We start from the raw sequence: 14,129 nt of genomic DNA on the forward strand, positions 1-14,129 counted from the left end.
TAATTAAAGTCGCTATTCTCCGGAACTGTCAGTATCCCCGCATGGGTTCCCTGACCTGTGGGGTGAGAGCTATTACAGTGGAAGAGATCGGCTGAAAGCCACTGGTAAATCCAAGGCAGTCAAGCAGTGAGGATTCTGGGAAGTTGGTGGAGCAGGAAGCACCCGAAATCTGTCCCCCAGGGAGGCCACAATTGCACTGGCAGAACCTGTCTGATGTAACTACTTGGAACTCAAGTCTGTTGAAGGCTTGCAGCTTGCCGGGGAAGGCTTGGACAGTAAATTTTAGCTCTTCACACAGTGGCAGCTACCCATTCCCCACCCCCACCATGGGAGCATCTTGCACACAACTTACAGGAGCTAGGATGGGTAAAAAGGACCCTGTCTTCCCAATATTGAGGATCTGTGCTTTGATTGCTGATTGCTAGTTTTGATCACAGAGGTGCAGGCAAAGGGGCAGGCAGTCACTCTGATTGCATCTCCTCCGCTGCTGTAATCCCTTCGCCCTCCAGCTGAAGTGACTTTCAAGAGATTTAAAGGGCCAGGACTCACCACCACCCCCACCCCCTACCCACCCCCACCCCAACCTCACTTTTGCTTTTCCCCTTTTGGGAGCCAGACATTAAAGACTAGGACATTAAAAAACAGCTGCATGTACAAGGAAAATGAGAAAGTGGCCATGAATGCCCAAGGAAAGGCTCTAGAAGAGACATAAGAAGACATTGTTTCATACCTCAGGATGATCTCCGCACAGAACCTACAATAATAAAAACAACAAAAAATAGCAAACCCTGGGGAAGAGGGAGAATCCGATTTCCACAGTTACACATTTTAGATTCAAATGTCCAGTGTTTCACAAAATATCACGAGATATACAAACAGGAAAGTATGACCCATTCAAAGGAAAAAATTTCAACAGAATCTGTCTGTGAGAAAGATTTAATGGCAGATCTATTAGACAAACATTCTAAAACAATGGTCCTAAAGGTGGAGAAAGTCAAGAAAAGGATGTATGGACAAAATGGAAATACCAACAAGAAGACTGAAAACCTAAAAAGAAATTCTAGAGCTGAAAATACCACAACTGAAATGAAAAATTCACTAGGGGGATTCAAAGGCAGATTTGAGCAGACAGAAGACTTCCTGAACTTGAAGATAGGACAGTGGAAATTATCCAGGTTGAGGAACAGAAAGAAAAAAGATTGAAGAAAAGCGAGCAGAACCTAAAGGGACTGTGAGACACAATCAAGTAGACCAACATATACATTGTAGCATCCCGGAAGGAGCCCGAAGAAAGCGAGAAAGGGGCAGAGCGACTATCTGAAGAAATAAAAGGCTGAAAACTTTCCAAACTTGAGGAAAGACATGAGTATAAACATCCAAGAAGTTCAACAAACTCCAAGTAGTATGAACTCAAGAGACCCACCCTGAGACACATTATAATCAAACATTTAAAAGACAAAGACAAAGAATGAATCTTGAAAGCAGCAACAGAGAAGAAAATCATCACATAAAAGGGATCCTCCATGAGAATATGTGCAGATTTCTTATCAAAATTTGTAGGCCAGAAGATACTGGGTCAATGCATTAAGAGTGCTAAAAGAAAAAAAAACCCATTAACCAAGAATCCCATATCTGGCAAAACTGTCCTTCAAAAGTGAGAGAGGAATCAAGACATTCCCAGAATAAACAGAAGCTGAGTGAGTTCGTGACCACTAGATGTGCCCCACAGTAAGTGCTCAACAGAGTCCTGCAGGGGAAATGAACGGACACTAGACACTACCTCAATGCCGTATGGAGAAATGAGTATCTTCATAAAGGTAAATATATGGGCAATTATAAAAGCTAGTATTATTGTAACAATGGTTTGTAATTACTTTTTTCTTTGCTAAGTGATTTAAGAGACTACGACATATAAAGAAAAAAATATTACTGTAAAACCAGTATTACTGTAACTTGGCTTTGTAACTCCAAATCTTGTTTTCTACATTACTTAGGAGACTAATGCATTTTAAAAAAAAATATGTTTCGGGACACACAAGGTATAAAGATGTAATTATGTGGCATCAACAACCTAAAGGGGGAGGGGACAGAATTGTAAAGGAGCAGTTTTTCTGTTACAGAAGTTGCACTGCTACAGATTCAAATTAGAATGTTGTAACTTTACGATGTTGATTCCCATGGTAACCACAAAGAAAACTGCCATAGATTACATGCAAAAGGAAATTAAGAAGGAATTCAAACATTTCACTTAAAAAAATCAACTACACGCAAAAGAGACAAATACAGGAATGAGGAAAAAATATAGACATTCCACGTGCTCTGTAAGCTATAGGACATAGAAAACAAATAGCACAACGTCTCGTCTAGTGGATGAGATGGAGACTTTCCACCTTAGCAAGAAAGAATGGGATGATGAACTGTGGCCTGAGGACCATTCATGAGCCCCCTTACAGGAGGGAGAAGGAGGGGGAGCCCAGGCCCCCAGAAGGCCTTGCTGGTGGGAAGGGGGCTCTTCTCTTCTGCCGGGCACAGCTGCTCTGCTGAATGACCATCGAAGGTTCATAGCCAGCAGGGTGAGGCAGGGGGGAATTGAAAGGGTCGCCACGTTACAGGCACTCAATACATACTAGCCGAATACATGAGTGAATGGCCTTTCTACACACACGCAAGTGAAAGGTACCAGGAACCTGATGCAGGCCAGCTGAGCTCCCTTATGCATGTACTGTGGCCATGCCAAGCCAACCCTCTTCCAAACAGCCTTGTTGGCTCCTGCTTGAAACAGGGTGCCCAAGTAAGGTCACCTGCTCGTCCTGGTGAAAAAAAGCAGGAGCAGCGAGCACAGGAACCAGCTGGGCCTTGAGTACTGTTTGCAGTTACGGAACTGCAGAAGGAGCCCATGACCTCTCTCCTACCCTATGTTCTGTATGAGGCTAGAAGCCAGGCTCCCTCTCCATGCAAGGACTTCCACCACTTGGCCATTACCAAAACTGGCAAAGCTAAGGACCTACCTTCTTGGACTTTACAGCTTTCATCCTTGATGAGCACGCACTTACTTGCCTGCTGGGGATCATGAGCACAGGGGTTGAGAGCCTGGGCTGTGAAGTCAGACAAACCTACATTAGCACCTGCCTCCCTTGCTTAGTGTGTGCATGTGTGTGCATGCCTGAAGGTGAACTTGAGCAAGCTATTATCCTCATGTGCAAAATGGGGCAGACTTGTAGGACCTACTTCATAAGGTTATTATGGAATAAGACAGCATAAAGTGCTCAGAGCACTAGTCAAATTCCTGGCACACTGAACATACTTCATAAATACTGGATGCCATTGTTACTTTATGCTCTGACTGAATCATGCTACTGAGAATTTTGACCACTGGCAGGAAAAGTAATAGTAAAAGATTAAGATTTTATGGCTTACCTCTTCTTGGCAATGAGTTGAGGGCCTTTTAGGTCTGCTTCCCGGAAACAAGATGAATGAGTCCAACTGAATAACAAACCCTTTTAAAAGTCGGGTCTTTGTTTTTTCAGTAAGACTGAAAGTTACCAGATGGTAAAATCCTTACAAGTAATTTCTAATTACAGGTAACTTGAACATTTGGCATATAACGTGAAAGAAATTTAAAGAATTAGGTGGCATTCCTATGACAAGACCCCTCTGGTCCCTAACTACATCAACGTAGTCTCAGCAATGAGACCAATAAAAACGAACAACTGGAATAGGACTGTCCAGGATCATCTTATTCTATCAGTACAAAGTATTCATTCAATTCATCTGTCAACATATGAACCAACTGGAAAAAAATCCCCATCCGAGATGAATTTTCTTTTTAACACTTTACTACTGAAAATTTTAAACATTTACATAAGTCGAGAGAGTTGTGAACTGGATCCTCACCAGCTTCAACACTTGTGAACATGCTGCTGTTTTTAATTCACAGAAGGTTATGGTACCTTTTGTTTTTCTGTTTTAGTCGTTTCAGGCTGCTGTAGCACATTCCCGCTGCCTGGCCCCCATGGTGGGGAACACCGAGGCCAGAATGTGTGTGTCTGCTTCTTTGGGCAGGTTATCTGGAAGTCATGGATGGTTTCTCTGCGCCTGGAACAAGAAACAGCCCTCCCAAGAGAGGTGAGGAACAAGCACACAGATTCACTGCTGAACAAGCAGCAGTGGGGCAGGGGGGTGGGGGGGACGACACTCGGGGGGGTGCATGTGGCAGCGTCAGGTTGTCTCAGGCACCCGCGGCTGCTCCTTCCTCCCTCTTGGCAGTAGAGGCCCGGCTAGTGCATGTGAGGGAGCCCAGGGGTTTGCAGCAGCCCCCGCAGAGCAGTGGTGCAGCCATGGGACCTCCTGTCTGGGGGCCACATGGTCAGACTCTCTTCTTATTCTATCCCAGGAGTGCCCCAGAGTGGAACCCATGAAGGGTGCATTGATTTGTTCACTCATTTAAACGTGTCTGCTGTGTGTCAGAAACAGCTTTAGGCTCTGGAATAGGAAATGAATAAAGCAGCCTGCTTCCGTGGTGTTCAAAGGCAGAGGGGAGTGGTAATCGAAAAACCAGTGACACTGAGTGGATTCTAAAATGAAGAGTGAGTTTCTCAGGGAGGCCCGGCACTCAGGGCGCGGGGAAGACTGGTCCGTAGCAGCTGGCTCACACCCTCAGGGGCAGGTGGAGCCTGGGAGCCTTGTGGGGTCAGAAGGTCTGCCTGGGGCTCGAGATGCTATACTCTCCAACAAGTGAGGATGCAAGGGAGGGCGTCTTGGTAGCTAAGGGCACAGCCACATGGGTAGGAAACAAGGGCACAAAGAGGTGGTGGTGGAGGCAGCATGTGTGTGTTGGACACAGAAAGGAGCACCAAGGAAAGGTTGGATGGTCTCAAAGCACACGTCCTCTTAGATGACTCAGGTCCACAGCAGGGCCATCCCTAAACGACCCCCACTAGTGACACCCATGCTGGTCCCTCATGCCATAGTTGCTCACAAGGCATCAGTGAGCTGGGGTTCTGCGGGTCCTGTACCCCAACAAAGGCACAGCCTTGCCAACAGTGTCAAGCTTGTAGATGTTTGCCAATCTGCAGTAAATGCCTATAGAAAGAAAAGTCACAGAACAAACTCGTTAAGTTCTCACAAGGTTCGAGTGTAGCTACCCTTCTGGATAGCAGAGGATCTCTGGTCTGTGAAACTTCTAGTCTAGAAATTGGTTGATGGGCCATGTCTCTCTGAGGGTTGCTCAAGTTGGGCCTGTATCCACAAAATCTGACATAGGGTTTAACTATGCAAACCAAGCAAAGATCTAGTGGGCAGTTTATTCTTTCCAGCCCCGGGCACGTGGTAATCAGTCACCCCCAGACTTATCTGGGGGAGGGCCATTCTGATGGCCTCACTGGCCCTTCTGCCTGCTCTGGTCAACTTCCCGGCTTTGCCACTAAACTCCTGGGTCTTCCTTTCCCATTTAAGCCAGGGTGCCTGTACTAGGTTCCTATGGCCGCTATGACAAATGACCACAAGCTTAGTGGCTTAAAAACACAGAAATCTATTGTTACAGTTCTGGAGGTCGGAGCCCACAATCAGTGTCTGCAGGGCTTGCTCCTGCTGGAGACTCCAAGGGACCATCTGTTCCTGGCCTCCTCCAGCTTGTGGGGGCTGCAGGCTTCCTTGGCTTGTCCAGTGTCTGCACCTCACCTCTTCTGACTACCTGGGTGTAAAACCCTTCCCTGCCTCCCTCACCTGCACAGCCCAGGAGAGTCTCCCCATCTCAGATCCTGAATTTTAATCATGTCTACAAAAACCCTTTTCCTCCCCATATAGGGTAACCCTCACAGGTTCCAGAGACTAGGATGTGGCCACCTCTTGGGGCCATTTTCCAGCCCATTCCAGAGCCCACTTCAAGTGAGATAGGAATTTTTGGCATCTCAACCTCATTTGGCCACTACTGAGTTTAGGCTCCTAGGAACCAGTTGCACCAACAAGTAGAATCTCTCCTTTGTTTAAACCAACACACTATCCGTAAATTCAGCCCAACTCAGTATTATTTTATTCTGTAGACTCCTACACTCAGAATCCATTCCTCCATTTGTTCCCCTCATTTTTGCTGACATGAATTAGTAAAGGACTGGGTTCTTTTCGTGTGGAAGCAGAGTCTTCCCTACATCGACTTTGTTATTGGCTAATTCAGGTCTGAAAACAGTGGTGGGGTGGGGGGAGCATAAGAAAATCTGCTTCCTTGGGGAAGGAAGGAAGGAAAGAAGGGCATGGGAGCATCAGTGGGGTGTGGGTGTTGGTGAGCCCAGTGTGCTCTGAGTCTTTCAAAAACTCCTAAATACCTCCATTCTGGTACAGAGGCCATTCTTTCCACATTATTGAACCAACTTTCACATTTTGTGGCCATTTCAACCCTGTGACTATATGACAGGTTATTTTACCACTTGCATAGCAACTCCCAGGTCTTATGTTTTAAGAATTTAGATGTCTTGTTTGCTGTTTACATTCCAATTCAGTGCTGTTAGAAATCGCCATCCTATACCACAATCTTGCACCCCTTTTGCCTTTTGCACTGTTCCACGGTGGTGGCAATGTGATTTCCGCAAACCTGACCCACAATGGATAGTTGATTCCAGGTGACCACAGGTGATTAGCCATTTTCCACCACAGGGCTTGGCTGCCAGATTCTTATTCCTGGATATTAACGGTATTTCTACTCACGCCAGTGTAACTTCTTTCCCCAGATTTCCTGTGTTAGTGTCGCCTGTAACTTCCTCCCTGTTTATCCATTTTCCTTTGGAGTTCTTGGTTTTAAGCAACAGAAACCAATCCTAGCTGAGTTAAGCAGAAAAGGGAAATTACTGGAAGGATCTCAAGTAGTCCAGAGAATTACCGAGATGAGGCTCAGAACCAACGGACAGGGTGGGACGCAGGAAGCCACGCTGGGGCCCTGGGGAAGCACCGCTGCCCTCACCACCACACCACCTCATGCTGCTGCCTTGGGTGGCCCCAGATTGTGCTTCACCTCTGCACCATTCCTGAACCAGGGTCATGGGCTTGAGCTCTGGCTTCCTGTGGCCAGGGGCAAGGGTCCCAAAATTTATTCCTTCCAAATACATCAGTGTACTTGGGGAGAAGATGATTTAAAAAAACAGCCACCCATATTTCCTGTCCACACCTTATTTTGGTCCTGAGGCCAGTGAACTATTATAATTGTCTCTTCGTCCACTTATGTGGATTTCCCTGGCAAACAGAGAGCTCAGTATCAGCAAAACTCTTGTGCTTCATAACCAGAGCATGCAGCATCTGTCCCCGGCATGACATACACACCCAGAAAAGTGTATCTTCATTGAAGGAAATGAAGTAGGGGTGTAGGGTGTAGGGCTGCCCTGGGCAGGTGAGGGTGTTTGTGGTGTGGAAGGGAGAAGATGCAGCCCTGTCCCTTATTCCTAGAGGGTAGAACCTGTAATTCACCTCTTAGAAGCAGCACAAGAGGGTTACTGAAATGTGTATTAAATGGAAATGCTTAGGTTCCAAGAAGACTTGGAGGACTTCATATTTTTCTAAATATTTGTGGTTCTTTTAAAGATTTTTATTTATTTGAGAGAGAGAGCAAGCAGACGTACACAAGCATGAGTGGAAGGAGAGGCAGAGGGAGAAGGATAAGCAGACTGCGCTGAGAACAGAGCCCGACTCGGGGCTCGATCCCCAGGACCCTGAGATCATGACCTGAACTGAAATCAGGAGTCAGACACTTAACCGACTGAACGACCCAGGCACCCCTAAATATTTGTTTAATTAGCAAAGTTTCAAGAGGAACCATAGCTTTACCACATTACAACCTATCAGTTGGTTCTACATTACAACCTCAAGCCTTTGGGTTGTTTCTTTGCAGCCATTTGTAAAAGGAGGCCATGGCTGTGCACTGGCGTGGCCTCTGGTTCTTATAGGAAACACGGTGGGGTGAAGAGGGTGTCTCGAGGCCTCAGAACCACCTGGAAGATGAGAGCTGGGCCCTAAATTACCACAAGTTCTTAGGCAACGCTTGGGAATGTGCATTTCTAACAAGCCCCCCAGGAGCTGCTGGGGGTGGGGTTTCACACTTATTGTTGGGCAAGCAGTGGGTTTCCTCGGGGTGAAAGCTTTCTCACACATTCACACAAAACCAAACCTGTCCATCAGGATCAGATTTGACAGCAAGTAATAGACACAGTCACTCAAACAGCTTCAACAACAAGGAACACCCCTTCACCGAATAGGAGTCCACAGGGGGTGGGCTTCAAGGGTGAGCCGGTCCCGCGGTTCTACCACTGCAGTCAGGAGCCTGGGGTTTGATTCCCCTTGGGCCTCCTTGGCCACATACAGGGGAGAGTGGGTCTGCCCTGTCGCCTCTCTGCACTGACCAGGGACAGCCAACCCCGCACAGGCCCAAAGTAGACTGGCTGTGTCTGGGGGCAGCATGATCAAACGGGGGCAGGCTGCCAGGGATTCTGTTCGCAAGAAAGCAGGTGATATTCAGGGATCACAGGGCTCGTTGGCAGTGGAAACAGTATATCAAGAGTCTGTTACTTTAGGTGACAGTTTTTGCCTGGAATACTGAATCTCTCCATGTTATGTTTATGGCAAGATGACTGTGAAAACAGGTTAGTCCTGGATTACGGATAGCCTAATGGAGGAGACTTAAATTTTTTAAAAAGTTGTTCCTTTGAGGATCTGACAAAAGCTTAACAGAGACTATAGACCAGTCCACAGAAGAAAAAATTGTATGACCTGCTTATCGCTAACATGGTGAGACTAAGCTAGGGAGCCCGTGGATGGTCACTCAACGTGGATCTCAGGTGAAGAGTTCCTGATCGATCTAGGGGATCCGGTTCTGCCATTTATGACCTGGAAGACTTGAGAAAGACCCTACCTTTTTGGGGTTTCTGCTCCTTGTGTGTTTAAGGAAGGGTGTGAGCCCTGGGAAGTCAGGGGCAGTCTACTTTGCTCACTGCTGTAGGCTGGACGCCTACAAAAGTGCCACCTTCCCACACAGGCGTTCAGTGCAGATGTGATGAATGAACGAATACACGTCCCAGAGTGATAAAACTGCCTCTTCAAAGAGCTGCTGTCAGACTAAACGTGAAGACTGTCGTAACGGTGAGAGTCTATCAATTCAATGAAGCAAAGTTGGAATTCCTTAATGTGACCATCTTTTCAGTGGGAATATGGCTTTATTCCCTTTGTGAAGAAGCCCAGGAACTTTTAAAATCAAGTGACTTCTTTTGAGAGTGGGTGGGATCGAGTTGGCCTGTCATAACCTGGTCTGTCTGTCTCTCTCGCTGATATTTAGGTCAGATGTGGAAAGTGTCTGGGAAAGAAGTATTGGATTATTCTTTGAATTTCTGTCAGGGAAAATTTGATTTGTTAGTTGGCATGCCTGACAACATAGTCCTACAGATCTTCTCTTTTCTTGATTTGGATGATATTGGACAGCTGTTGAAAACCTGCAAAAAAATCCCAAAAGGTAAGGCCTTAAAAAATACACAGGTGTATTTTTTACTGATAAATATTACACAGAATTTCAAAGAAAAAGGGCATGATTTAGAAAACTTTAACTTCGTATGATGACAAACACTGGATCTGGGCAATGATAAAATATGTTTTACTTACAGCCTAAGAAACTGGTTAAGTTACTGCTCAAGAGGAAAAAGTAGCACAACAGAGAAAATGATAAAGTGGTTATTTGTAAAACAGAAGGTCAGCAAGTGTCATAGGCAAACCTATTCTAGCAAAAGGAATAGATCATGCTGCATGTCAAGGTTAATGGTGTTAACACACATATTGAAGAAAATGTTAAAAAACAGTACTAATATAGTTTCTACTTGAACTTAAGCAAACACTAAAAACAGAAAAAGAAATTGCATGGAAATCCCTAAATGCTGGTTTCACCAGTGTCCTTCAATGAGAAACTTGGCAATTTAACAAAGACCCTGAGGGAAAGAATTAGTTTTCAAATTCCTCATTTTACATATATTATTTCAGGTATTTGTATATATTTGGTAATAAGTTTTGAATTCATTTGGAATGAGAAGCAATGAAAATCTATTTTTGTACATAATCATTATTTAAAAATTAGAAAACAACTAAAAATCATCTTAATCCTACCGGCAATTACTATTAAATTGTGGTATATTTCCTGTATTTTTCCTAAAAGCTTGAGTATTTTTGTATTTATACTTCTTAACCTCCTTCACCCATTTTGCCCAGCCCCCCAGCCCCCTCTCCCTTCTGGCAACCACTGGTTTGTTCTCTATACTTAGGAGTCTCTGTTTGTTTTGGTTTTTTAGATTGTACATATAAGTGAAATCATTTGCTTTTTCTCTGACTTGTTTCACTTAGCATAATACCCTCTAGGTCCATCCATGCTGTTGCAAATGGCAAGATCTCATTCCATTTTGGTGCCTGAGTAATATTCCATCGTGTGTGTGTGTGTGTGTGTGTGTGTGTGTGTGTGTGTGTATCACATCTTTTTTTTTTTTTTTAAGATTTTATTTATTTGGCAGATAGAGACACAGCGAGAAAGGGAACACAAGCAGGGGGAGTGGGAGAGGGAGAAGCAGGCTTTCCGCTGAGCAGGGAGCCCGATGTGGTGCTCGATCCCAGGACCCTGGGATCATGACCTGAGCCGAAGGCAGACACTTAATGACTGAGCCACCCAGGCGCCCCTATATCACATCTTTATCCATTCATGGATGGACACTTGAGCTGCTTCCATATCCTGGCTATTGTAAATAATGCTACAGTAAACACAGGGGTACACGTATCTTTTCAAATTAGTGTTTTCGTCTTCTTTGGTAAAATAACCAGCAGTGGAATTACTGAATCATATGGCATTTCCATTTTTTATTTTTTCAGGAACTTCTGTACCATATTCCATAGTGGCTGCACCAATTTACATTCCCACCAATGGTGCACAAGGGTTCCCTCTTCTCCACATCCTCTCCAACACTTGTTATCTCGTCTTTTTGATTCTAGCCATTCTGAATAGGATGAGGTGATCTCTCATTGAGGTCTTAATTTGCATTTCCCTGATGATTGGTGAGGTTGTGCATCTTTTCATGTATTTTCTTTTTTTCTTTTTTTTAAGATTTTATTTATTTGACAGAGACACAGCGAGAGAGGGAACATAAGCAGGGGGAGTGGGAGAGGGAGAAGCAGACTCCCCGCGGAGGAGGGAGCCCGATGCGCAGCTCGATCCCAGGACCCCGGGATCACGACCCGAGCCAAAGGCAGACGCTTAACGACTGAGCCACCCAGGCGCCCCTTCATGTATTTTCTTTTAAAGATTTTATTTGTCAGAGAGAGAGCACCAGCAGGGGGAGCAGCAGAGGGAGAGGGAGAAGCAGGCTCCCCGCTAAGCAGGGACCACAATGTGGGGCTCGATCCCAGGACCCTGGGATCACGACCCAAGCCAAAGGCAGATGCTTAACCAACTGAGCCACCCAGGTGTCCCCTTTTCAAGTATCTTTTGACCATCTGTATCTTTGGGAAAATGTCTCCTCAGGTCTTCTGCCCAATTATTAATGAAATTGTTTGGTTTTTTTCAGAACTGTTTATATAATTCTTTATATATTTTGGATATTAACCCCTCATCAGATATGTCATTTGCCAAGTATCTTCTCCTGTTCTGTAGGTTGCCTTTTTGTTTTGTTGGTGGTTTCCTTTGCTGTGCAGAAGCTTTTCATTTTGGTGTAATCCCAAGAGTTTATTTTTGCTTCTGTTTCCCTTGCCTGAGGAGACGCATCCACAAATACGTTGCTAAAGCTGATTTCTACGAGATTACTGCCTATGTTTTAGGAGTTTTATGGTTTCAGGTCTCACAGATAGGTCTTTAATCCATTTGGAGTTTATTTCTGTGTGTGGTGTAAGAAAGTGGTCCGGTTTCATTCTTCTGCCTGCAGCTGTCCAGAACCCAGCACCATTCATTGGGGAGATCATCTTTTCCCTACTGAGTATTCTTGCTTCCTTTGTGGTAGATTAACCGACCCTATACTTCCACATTGGTACACATCTTTTCAGACATTTTCTAGCACATACAAACATCCAATGTGTTTAAACTACTATAGCACATCATGCACTTCTCACTTTGTAACACACTGCGGACATTTCAGCGTCATTATTCTGCCAGCCAGCCACCTCCCATTTCTCCTGTTACAGCAGGGCGTAGGTAGGGACAGCTGGTGTGCTTACCGTCTGTACTTGTGGGGCTCTGTCTGTAGGATGTAGTGTTAGGAGCTCAAATGCTGGCTGTGAGGATATTTCCATTTTATGTTTTGATGTGGCAATTTTGCCTGAGGAATTTCTTTATAACATAGGAATGACCAAATCTTGTTGGGATGATCCAGGAGAGGGGAGCCACCACTAGGTTCCTTCCTGCACCTTCTCAATACTCGGGTTTCCTGGGACAGGCCTGTCTCAGTCAGCTCCACCGCCATTAACAAAATACCACAGATGGGCAGCTTCAGACACAGATACTTATTTCTCACAGTTCTAGAGGTTGGAAGTCCAAGATCAAGGTGCCAGGACTCCCTGGCTTACAGACAGGCACCTTCTGGTATCTCCTCTTACAAGAACACTAATCCTATCAGAACGGAGCCCCATCCTTATGACCCCATTTAACATTGATTACTTCTTCGTTCCAGATACAGCCACACGGGCGGGGGTGGGGGGGTAGGGTTAGGGCTTCAACATGTGAACTCTGTGCGGACAAAGTTCAGTTCATAGAAGGCTTGAGTCTGAATATCATGGTTTCTACCATCTGTGAAGACATCCAAGAAATGCCAGCAGTTTGGTACCCAAACATCTCCTACATTGCCCCTCACACCCCAGAGTGTCAAATCAGTTGCTCTACTTTTTGGTTCAGAAAAGTATGGTCCCAGTGAGGTAGGAAATGGCTACTTTATGCGAGTGTAACCAGGTAATTACATGTAGGCACAAAGCTCTCAGTTTGGCACCTTGACATGACAGTAATTTCTACCATGACAATAATTTAAATTGTTCTACTAAAAATGCTATTATTGTTGAAAAATGCCATTTCTCTATGGGACAGACATCTTTTATTGCTTTGTGATACAAAGTTATTAATGTAATTATTTTTTCCTTTAGATGTGTAACAATGAAGAATTTTGGGAGAAATTTAAAACATTACACGATAAACATGCTTTTGATACAAAGGTGAGGAGGAGCACTTACAAGAAGCTATTAGCTTTCCACCAAAATACAGCCCAACAGAAGCTCACACAGAGAAGACAGCATTTTTCTAAACTTCACTGAAGTGACAAAATTTTAAAAATAAAGATTTAAAGCTGAATTTTCATATGACAATTACTATCATTAGACCTTGCTGTAGCTGGGACTGGGTTGAAGCAATTAACTGGTGGATTTAAGTAGGCTAATTTGCTTAAAAAAATCCTCTTGACTCTGAATACTGTTCTGAAAATAAACTTATTTTGTCTCATTTCTCTTTTGCTATTAACACAGATCAAATAGATCAAATACCTACTTAATTCTCCACTTTAATCTCTGACATGTCCTTAATTTTAAAGATAGGAAGAAGGGAATAGAAAACAAATCTACTTAAAGTGGAGATAATTATCTCTCTTTTCATCAGAGTTTAGAAGACAGATACAAATGAGAATTCCATGACAGAGGCAAACATAAAAGATCATTTCTCATGGTGTGATGTGAAGAAGCTCACACTCTTCACTATCCAGGTCCTCTACATATGCAGAAGGATTGTGGTCAAAGGGGCCGCCAGGCCACAGCCACACACCCTGCTGTCCTTGTGGAGATCTGGTCAGAGAACCTGTTGCCCCATGAGCTGCCTCACCTTCTCCCAAGGGTCTCACTGTCATTTGACTCATGAAGTGGGAGACGATCACTCGGTAAGCACTATAATCAAGCAAGTGAAAACTTGTTTCCAAAGATGTAAATGAGATTCTTCAACGTGCCTATTTCATTTCAGATTTGAGGAATTACTTCAGTCAGCTGGTGTTTATAATTTACTAGCAAGACTGAGATCCATTAGAATACTGATAGTTAATGTTCTGCTTTGCTATGTTCACGTTTAAATATAATTATTAAAATTATTAGATAGCTGAATAAAACCA

General features: G+C 44.4%; 1 long non-coding RNA gene across 1 annotated transcript; it reads left to right on the forward strand.

Annotated features, from left to right (window-relative positions):
- Window positions 1-620: 620 nt before the first annotated feature.
- Window positions 621-14,129, forward strand: LOC116631429. The gene is made up of 3 exons (XR_004299172.1): window positions 621-4,125; window positions 9,014-9,484; window positions 13,126-14,129. It is a non-coding gene; the product is annotated as an uncharacterized LOC116631429 (long non-coding RNA).

The sequence above is a fragment of the Phoca vitulina genome, unplaced genomic scaffold, assembly GCF_004348235.1.
Source record: "Phoca vitulina isolate PV1807 unplaced genomic scaffold, GSC_HSeal_1.0 scaffold5, whole genome shotgun sequence".
NCBI lineage: Eukaryota > Metazoa > Chordata > Mammalia > Carnivora > Phocidae > Phoca > Phoca vitulina.